Source organism: Nicotiana sylvestris, chromosome 10, assembly GCF_000393655.2.
Source record: "Nicotiana sylvestris chromosome 10, ASM39365v2, whole genome shotgun sequence".
Classification (NCBI taxonomy): Eukaryota; Viridiplantae; Streptophyta; class Magnoliopsida; order Solanales; family Solanaceae; genus Nicotiana; species Nicotiana sylvestris.
The window spans coordinates 5,739,836-5,749,123 of NC_091066.1; positions in this window are offsets into that span (position 1 = coordinate 5,739,836).

Here is a 9,288-nt window from a genome sequence, read left to right on the forward strand (position 1 = left end):
TTGAACCCTAGTTGCTTGAGCTAATTTGCCTACCCACTTGGTCTCGAGAGAGTCAACTGGGTAAAATCACTCTCCCTACCGAGAGGTGTGAAAGTGGGTAAAATTGTGCAACGGTTATAGAATATTTCCCTAATCATGTCAATTGAACCTTAGAAGCATTTACCCGTCAATTAGCCACCTAGGTGAAAGTCACTACCATACAACTCTAGCAATTTTCTCATTAGCATAATTTAGTTCTAATTTAGCTGATAATATTAGTTTGTTAAAGAAAAAAATCAAAAGATGTTTGGAAGTGACATTTGGAACAATTACACGATTCTAGTCTAGATAGATACTCAACTCCCTTCCTAACTCCCTGAGGAAGTCGATCCCGGCCCTCATATCGGGTAAAAGCTATTGCTACCCTCTCTTCCTACTTTGTGGTAGTGCGGTTGGTAGTGATCAACTTTTTGGCGCTATTGCTAGGGAGCTAACGGTTTTGGCTATCTATTTAGTTAGTTTTGTGTATTATTCTTCTTTCCTTTTTTGTTACTTACTTGTTTGTGCCATTACTCAGGTACCAACATGGCTTTAAACAAAGCTAATGACCCTCTTGGAAACGTGATAGCGGGGGAGGAGGTAGATGATATTGAGCAAGATGAGGTGCCTTTTGCACCTCAAGGTCAACGGAGAGGCCGGAATGCCAATGCTAATCCAAATGACAATATTCTAGACACTTCCCCGGTTCCTCCAAGAGTGGCTCCCAGATTATTACCGAACCTGAGCTATGCAAGTGCTATTGTCCCACCCCGAATCCGGGCGGGAAACTTTCATATAACCAATGTGATGTTGACCTTACTGAGCGGCGTGGGTACTTCACGGGCGCTACAAATCAAAATGCCTACAAACATCTCAAGGGGTTCGTAGATACATGCTGGGGGAGCAAACAGACGATTGTGTCTGAGGATGCATTGAGATTGAGACTTTTCCCGTTCTCACTTTGGGGTAAGGCATTAGACTGGCTCGAGAGACTTCCCAAACATTCCATCACAACTTGGGATGAGTTGGCAGATAAGTTTATTGTCAAATTCTTCTCTCCTAGTCATATGGCGACACTTCGAGATGAAATATTAGCCTTCAAGCAAGAGCCAACGGAACCTTTGCATGAGATTTGGGAGCGGTATAGGACGATGGTGAAGGAATGCCCAAATAATGATATGACCGAAGCCATGATCCAACAAACCTTCTACCGAGGCATAAATACTACAAATTAATGCATTGTGAACCAATTGGCCAAGGGCAATTTTATGAATCTTTCTTATGATGAGGCATGTGATGTACTTGATGAAATGGCGGACACTTCTTCAGCATGACAGAGTAGAGCAAATGTGCCTCAAGGTGACCCTACGGTTATTCATTTGCACAAGGAATTACATGATCACGGGCTAGTGATAGTTGAGCTTACTACTACGATGAACCAATTAGCTAAGGCACAGTTGCAACAAGTTCAGAATCCTCGCCAAGTGAATGCCATGGAGGGTGTTAATATGCTTGTTAATAAGAGAAGGCAAAGGAGGCAACAAAATCAAGGAAATTCTGAGCAATTTGTTGATGAATATGATGGGTGTCAAAATGATGGTTATGATGACCAAAGTGAAGAGGTACAATATGTCAACAACTATCAATGCAATAGAGGCAACTCTTCAAACCAACAATGGCGACCCCAAGGAAATTAAAGCAACCAACAACAAAGTGGTGGCAATTGGAACAACAACAACCAAAACAATAATTGGGGTAATCAAAACGGCAACCAAGGCAATTGGAATGAAAATAACAACAATTGGGGCAACAACAACAATCAAGGTGGGTGGAACAACAATGGAAACCAAGGCAACCGAGGGCAAGGCTTTTAAAGGACCCCAATGTACCAACAATCGAACAATCCACCCCCTTTCCCTTCTCAAGGCCCTAGTTCTTCTGGTAATGATATGAGCAGAATTGAGATGATGTTCGACCAGATGATGAAGAGGAATGCGGATTCGTATGCACAGTTAGCTTCTCACAACACCTCTATCCGAAACTTGGAGGTGCAATTAGGCCAGATCTCTCATTCATTGAATACTCGCCCGAAGGGTGCTCTACCAAGTGATACGGTAGTGAACCCAAAGGGTGGGAACAATCATGTTATGGAGGTCACAACAAGAAGTGGGAGAGGCAGTGATGTGAATGCCTCTAAGCAAAAACAAGTCGTGGATGATGATGTTGAGTTGCACAATGATGAAGTCCCATGCTATTAAATTTTGATGTCAATGCGGATGCAAGTAGAGTAGAGTGCGTGAATGCATTACATGGGATGGGCTCTTATTCTTATGAGCCTAGGAAATTGTCTTTGGATCTTGAAAACCAGAAAACTCCACCAACAAAGCCATCAATTGAGGAGCCACCGGTGTTGGAGTTGAAACCACTTCTTCCACACCTCGGGCATGAATTCTTGGGCACAAATTCTACTTTACCGGTTATTCTTTCTTCTTGCCTTACTAACATGCAGGTTGAGGCCACTTTGGCGATTCTTCAAAAGCGGAAAAGGGCAATTGGATGGACTCTAGATGACATTCGGGGAATAAGCCCTGCATTTTGCATGCACAAAATTATCTTGGAGGATGATGCAAAGCCTTCCTTGGAGCATCAAAGAAGATTGAATGAGGCTATGCAAGAAGTGGTGAAGAAAGAGGTGATCAAATGGTTGGATGCCAGGGTTGTGTACCCCATTTCTGATAGCTCATGGACTTCTCTGGTGAAATGTGTACCGAAGAAGGGTATGACTGTGGTGACCAATGACAACAATGAACTTATTCCTACTCGGACAGTCACAGGTTGGAGGGTTGCATGGACTACCGGAAGCTAAACAAGGTGACCCGAAAGGACTATTTCACATTGTCATTCCTTGACCAAATGCTTGATCGTCTTGCGGGGTGTGTTTTTATTGCTTTTTGGATGGATACTCGGGGTATAATCAAATCTTGATTGCTCCGGAAGATCAGGAAAAGACCACATTCACTTGTCCGTATGGCACATTTGCTTTCTCTAGGATGTCGTTCGGGTTGTGTAATGCTCCAGTGACTTTCCAATGATGCATGATGGCTATTTTCACTGACATGGTGAAAGATATTTTGGAGGTCTTTATGGATTATTTCAGCGTGGTTGGAGATTCATTTGAAGAATGTTTGAGAAATTTGGATAGAGTATTGGCCCGATGTGAAGATACAAATCTCGTACTCAATTGGGAAAAATACCACTTTATGGTGGAGGAAGGCATAGTGTTGGGTCACAAGATTTCAAAGCGTGGGATTGAAGTTGACAAAGCCAAGATAGAGGTGATTTTGAGGCTTCCTCTCCCCATTTCCGTCAAAGGGGTGAGGAATTTTCTTGGGCACGCGGGGTTCTACCGGAGATTCATCAAAGACTTTTCGAAGGTAGTGAACCCCTTGTGCAAGTTGTTGGAGAAAGATGCTAAGTTCGTATTTGATGACAAGTGTATGCAAGCCTTTGAACTTCTCAAGCATAAGTTGACTACCACTCATATCATTACCGCACCTATTGGAGCTTGCCCTTTGAGCTCATGTGTGATGCTAGCGATATTGCGGTTGGGGCAGTTTTGGGTCAACGAGTGAACAAAATGTTTTATCCGGTATACTATGCGAGCAAGATAATGAATAATGCTCAAGTGAACTACACGGTGACCGAGAAGGAACTTTTGGCTATAGTGTTTGCAATGGAAAAATTTTGATCGTATTTATGGGGGCCAAAGTTATAGTGCACACCGATCATGCCGCCCTTAGGTATTTGATGACAAAGAAAAACTCCAAGGCATGATTGATGAGATGGGTGTTACTACTTCAAGAGTTTGATCTAGAAATTATGGACCAAAAAGGTAGTGAGAATCAAGTGGCGGACCACTTGTCCTGTTTGGAGGAGGAGGGGAGGCCTTGTGATGACCTTGAGATCAATGATTCATTTCCCGACGAACAACTCCTTGCGGTGTCAATGAATGATATGCCATGGTTTGCCGACGTTGCCAATTACCTTGTGACTGGAGTAATCTCATGTAAGCTCTCTTCTAACCAAAGAAAGAAGCTCAAGCGGGATAGTTTGGATTTCTATTGGGATGGGCCATACTTGTTCAAGATTTGCACGAATGGTGTGATTCGTAGATGTGTCCCGGAGGAAGAACAATTGAGTATCTTAGAGGCTTGCCATTCTTCACCCTATGGTGGTCATCATGGTGGGGTGATGACCGCCTCGAAAGTTCTTAGTTGTGGTTTCTATTGGCCCACCTTGTTCAAAGATGCGGGTGATTTTGCAAAGAGGTGTGACGATTGCCAAAGAGCGGGCAGAATTTCAAAAAGGGATGAGATGCCTCTTAATATCATTCTTAAAGTGGATATCTTTGATGTTTGGGGCATCGATTTCATGGGTCCATTTGTTAGCTCTTGTGGGAATACTTACATTCTCGTGGCAGTTGACTATGTCTCAAAATGGGTTGAAGTCGTGGCTTTGCCTAACAATGAAGCCCGGAGTGTTGTTGCATTTCTTAAAAAGAGCATCTTCACAAAGTTTGGCACTCCTCGTGCGATTATTAGTGATGGGGGATCTCACTTTTGCAATAAAGCTTTCGACACATTGCTTTTCAAGTACAATGTCAATCATAAAGTTTCGACCCCTTATCATCCTCAATCTAGTGGCCAAGTGGAAGTCTCCAACAGAGAAATCAAAAGTATCTTGTCAAAGACGGTCAATGCAAATAGGACCGATTGGTCGAAGAAGTTGGATGACGCTTTATGGGCTTATCGAACGGCTTACAAAACCCCGATTGATATGTCTCCATATCGTTTGGTGTTTGGGAAAGTATGCCATCTTCCGGTTGAGTTAGAGCACAAGGCCATGTGGGCTTTGAGGAAGTTGAACCTTGAATGGGATGTTGCAGCTAATCTTCGTGTTGAACAACTCAATGAACTCGATGAATTTAGATTCCATGTCTACTCCAGTTCGTCCTTGTATAAGGACAAGATGAAGTACCTTCATGACAAATATGCTCGTGGAAAGGAGTTCAACGTAGGTGATTTGGTTCTCTTGTTCAACTCCCGGTTACGTCTGTTTCCGGGAAAGCTCAAATCCAAATGGAGTGGACCGTTTGAAGTTGTGTTTGTGACCCCTTTTGGTGCTCTTGATTTGAAAAACAAAAATGGTGAAGTCTTCAGACTTAATGGCATCGGGTCAAGCATTATCTTGAAAAGTTTGATGACAGCCACATGGTGGCGCTCCTTCATCTCAAGTGATGTGGTGGTAACATGCGTCGTGTCGCGATGTTAAATCAGGCACTTCTTGGGAGGCAACCCGTGTCTTTTTTTTCTTGTTTTCTTTGATTTTCTTTGAAGTGTAGGATTGATTTTTGTGCTAATTAATTGTGAGATGTTGCAGGGCTATGTTGATGCAGTGTAAAACATGATGGAAAAGTTGAGCAAATCTCTGAAGCTGCCAGTGCGGACGTACTACACTTTGTACGGTCTGCACTGGTGTGATCAATGTGAGGACTCTCTGAAGTTTGCCACCGCGGCCGTGTTGCATTTTGTGCGCATCGCGGTAGACCTCTGCGGCCGCGGTCTGTTTTGTGCGGACTGTAGAGTTTGCCTTCTCAAACTTCTTCTAAACATACCCAGCGTGGACCGCGGTCCATTTTTTCCGGCCGCACTGGTAGGTGAGTATGGGTCCCAGTGGTTGTTCTATAAATAGACCTCAGGGACCCCTGATTACCCTTTTTCGTAAATTTTACACTCAGAAGAGACTAATCATTATTCATCCTTCTTCCTTGCTCGTAATTACTCATTTGCTTTGTGTTGATTCTTTCCTGCTCAATATCTGGTAACATTTCACCCAACTCTTCTTGGTTTAATTGTTTAATTTCATTTTAGTTTCATTTCTATTAGCTGGTAGTTTTTCTCCTCCCGTATTTCTCTAGTTTTTAGGTTAGTTAGTTTAAATGTTAATTTATGAGTGCTTGATGAGTATAATGAATTGGGTAATTGAGTAGGGACTTTAATTAGGTGAAATTTTGAATGAATAGATCAATAATTAGGAACCCTAACTCAGTGCCATATCTGGGCACCCTTCGCGGACCGCGGTCAATTTTGTGCGGTTCACGGTGCCTTAGTGTGGTCCGCAGTACCACTTTGCGCGAACTGCGGTGATGAACTTATGCAAGGTGACCTTCAGCCTGTGCGGCCGTAATGCATTTTTTACGGTCCGCACTGGCCCACCGCAGCCGCGGTACCATTTTGTGCAGTCCGCGGTGGTCAGATTCAGAAGGTGGGTATTCTGCACCCCACCATTGTGCGGACCGCGGTGGTTTTTGTGCAGTCCGTAGAGGTCCCAGTGCGGCCACACTCCTTTTTGTGTGGTCTGCACTGCAACTGTCTGTTTCTGTTCTGTAATTCTTATTGCACTAATGTCTCACTGTCTCTGCTGATACTAACAATGTTAGATGTTTGTTCTTGTAGACAATGGTTAAACAACGAGGCAAAATCTCAAAACAACCCGGCCGAGGTGATTCTTCCCAGGGAAGCAAGGGCAAGAATATGATCTGACGCACTCCCCAAGTGAGAGAAAGTATTAAAAAGATGCGGAAAGCAATTAAAGCTGCTGATAGAGATTGTGACCAGTCGGGGAGTGAGTACATGCCTTCCCAGGATATGTCCTCTGATTCTATGCCCCAATATGTCCATGACTGGCCCGAAAGAAGGAGATTGACTGATGATACTCCTCCACCCACACCCACTGCCCAAGCAGCAGATCATGTCTCCACTGAGTCGTCTGAGGGCTCAGCAGCCAGCAGTGGCGAGTACTCCACCTCCCCTACAGCTTCATTATCCGGGGAGGGTACAGGCAGAGGTGATGAGGGAGATGAGGAGGTACCTGAGGGTGGTGAGCCTCAGGTTGGGGGAATTGCCCATACTAGGAAACCCGAAGTCTGGGAGGATAGGTTTGTAAGCCAAGTAGTATACCACAAATTCAAGGAGTGGTGGCCGATGAAAAAATTGATACCGGAGCGGAGTTTCGGGGATAGAGATCTTCTACCCCTAAACCTCGATGTGCATAGACAGTTTAGAACAAGAGTGGGGTGGGATCACTTTATAGATGACTGCGGGGAGGCAAATGAACACTTGGTCAAGGAGTTTTACTGTAATGTGGCCCACATCGTCAAGGGCTCCAAAGTGGATAAGGTTCGAAACAAAAAGGTGTTGTTCAACGGGAAGTCTCTGAATGAATATTTGGGCTTCAATAAGGAAGATAAATCTCTTTATATGGCAAAGCTGGAGATAGGCGAGGAGGTCCGTACATGGTTAGCTCAGTACTTGGCAATCTCAGGTACCGTTCCGGAGTAGTTGACTGTTGTGGTCAAAATATTATGGAGGACCCTAAACTTTGAGGCGAGGGGCTGGGAGACATTTGTGTGCAGCCGGCTAGACCCTACTACCCATGACCAGACACTACCTCTCCACCGGGATGTCCTAGTTGCTTCCATCATGGCAGGGTATCCCATCAATGTGGGGAATGTGATGTCCCGCATTATCTCTATAGTGGGTGTCGAGAATGATCGGAACTATCCTTTCCCCAACACCCTCACTATGTACTTCCGGGACCTAGAAGTGGACAAGAAGCCATATGACATCAAGATCAAGGCGACAGCCCCATTCTCCTGGTACAGCTTGAAGGGGAATGACAACCCCAAGGATAAGAACTACAAAGCCCCTGCTTCTACCTCAACTGGCCAATCTGAAGAGCCAGTTGTGGTAGAGACCCCAGCTAGCCTGCTTCCACTCATACTGAAATGCCTCCCGGACCCTCCACTTCAGATATTCCTCCAGGCCTTTCCACATCAGCGGGACCAGAAATTCCATCTACTCGGGCACATCCTATCACTGCCCACCAGCTGAGCTAGATGCTTCAAAGCTTAAACAACTGGATGTATATTGCATCATCTAAGTTATCTACCTTGACCTCCACTATTGCAGCTCAGTCGTCCCCTCAACCAGCACAGGTCCCACAGTCTATAGAGGATGCCTTGAAGAAGATAATTGAAAATCAGGAGAAGATCCTCAGTACCCAGGCTGATTTTGCAAAGGCAGTGGATTCACATGGCAAGGCTCTGAAGGAGCTTAACAAGGAGCACAAGAAGTTGTGCAAGATACGGGCTTCCAAAGAGTCCGTGAAAGAGCTGAGGGCAGATGTTGATAGACTGAAGGCAGACCAGCTGCCTTTAGACTTATTGTTTGAGGACCCAGCTCCAGCAGCAGAGCCACAGCAGGAGCAGGAGCAGCAACCTCCGAAGAGGAGGAGGATGATCCCGAGCGCAGATGATGTCGTTATCCAGTTGGAGGACCTACCGGAGGCTTCCTCCAGTCAGCCATATGATGCATCTGATACACAGCCTGTCTAGGTCCAGGTCCCATCAACTGAGCATCAGGATACAAGGAACCAGTCTGAGGTTTCCGAGCATACAGAGGGCCCAGGGACTGCCCATGATCCGATGTAGACGGACACGGCTTAGGGAGTCTTCATATCCTTCCTCTATTTTATTTTTGGTGCTTATTTGATTTAGTTGGCATTGGGGACAATGCCAACTTTTATTTGAGGGGGTGCGCCCTTTATCTTTGGAAGACTGTACATATATACTGATTTAGTTTATGCCTTTTTTTGATTTTCATTTGGGTCTGTATATAACTTTACATTTAGTTACTTTTATTGCATTTTTTACCTTTCATTTGGTCTGTATATAAAATTACATCATTGTATATATTCATTCCCTGTTGTATATTCAAATCCCCTATTGTATATATTTTTTCTATTTTCGTAAAAATTTTCGTTTTTAGCTTCTTAATTATATTCGTAGCTTTTTATTTCGTTGTTGATGCTTTCAATAAGCCTTTGGTTTTCTTAATGCCACGGTTCTTTCCAAAGGTGGAGTATTGTGTGAACCGGGTGGCTCTTCCCGATGATAGATGGCGCGGCAACCTTCTTAAGGGTTTGAGTCCGTTTTTGTTTTTGTTTTTAGTAGTTTATAGTTAAGGGTACCTCAAGCAAAGCTTCACTTGGTCCTAGCACATTTGCCTTTGATCTCATGGTCAAAGACAAAATGTTGTGTTTAGGATGGTGAAAGTCGTGACCTTGAGACTCTTGTGTTAACCAACAATCATCAAATGGTCTTTCGGCACCATTGTGTGTTCAAATCGTATCTAAGGTTGTTGTGGGCCC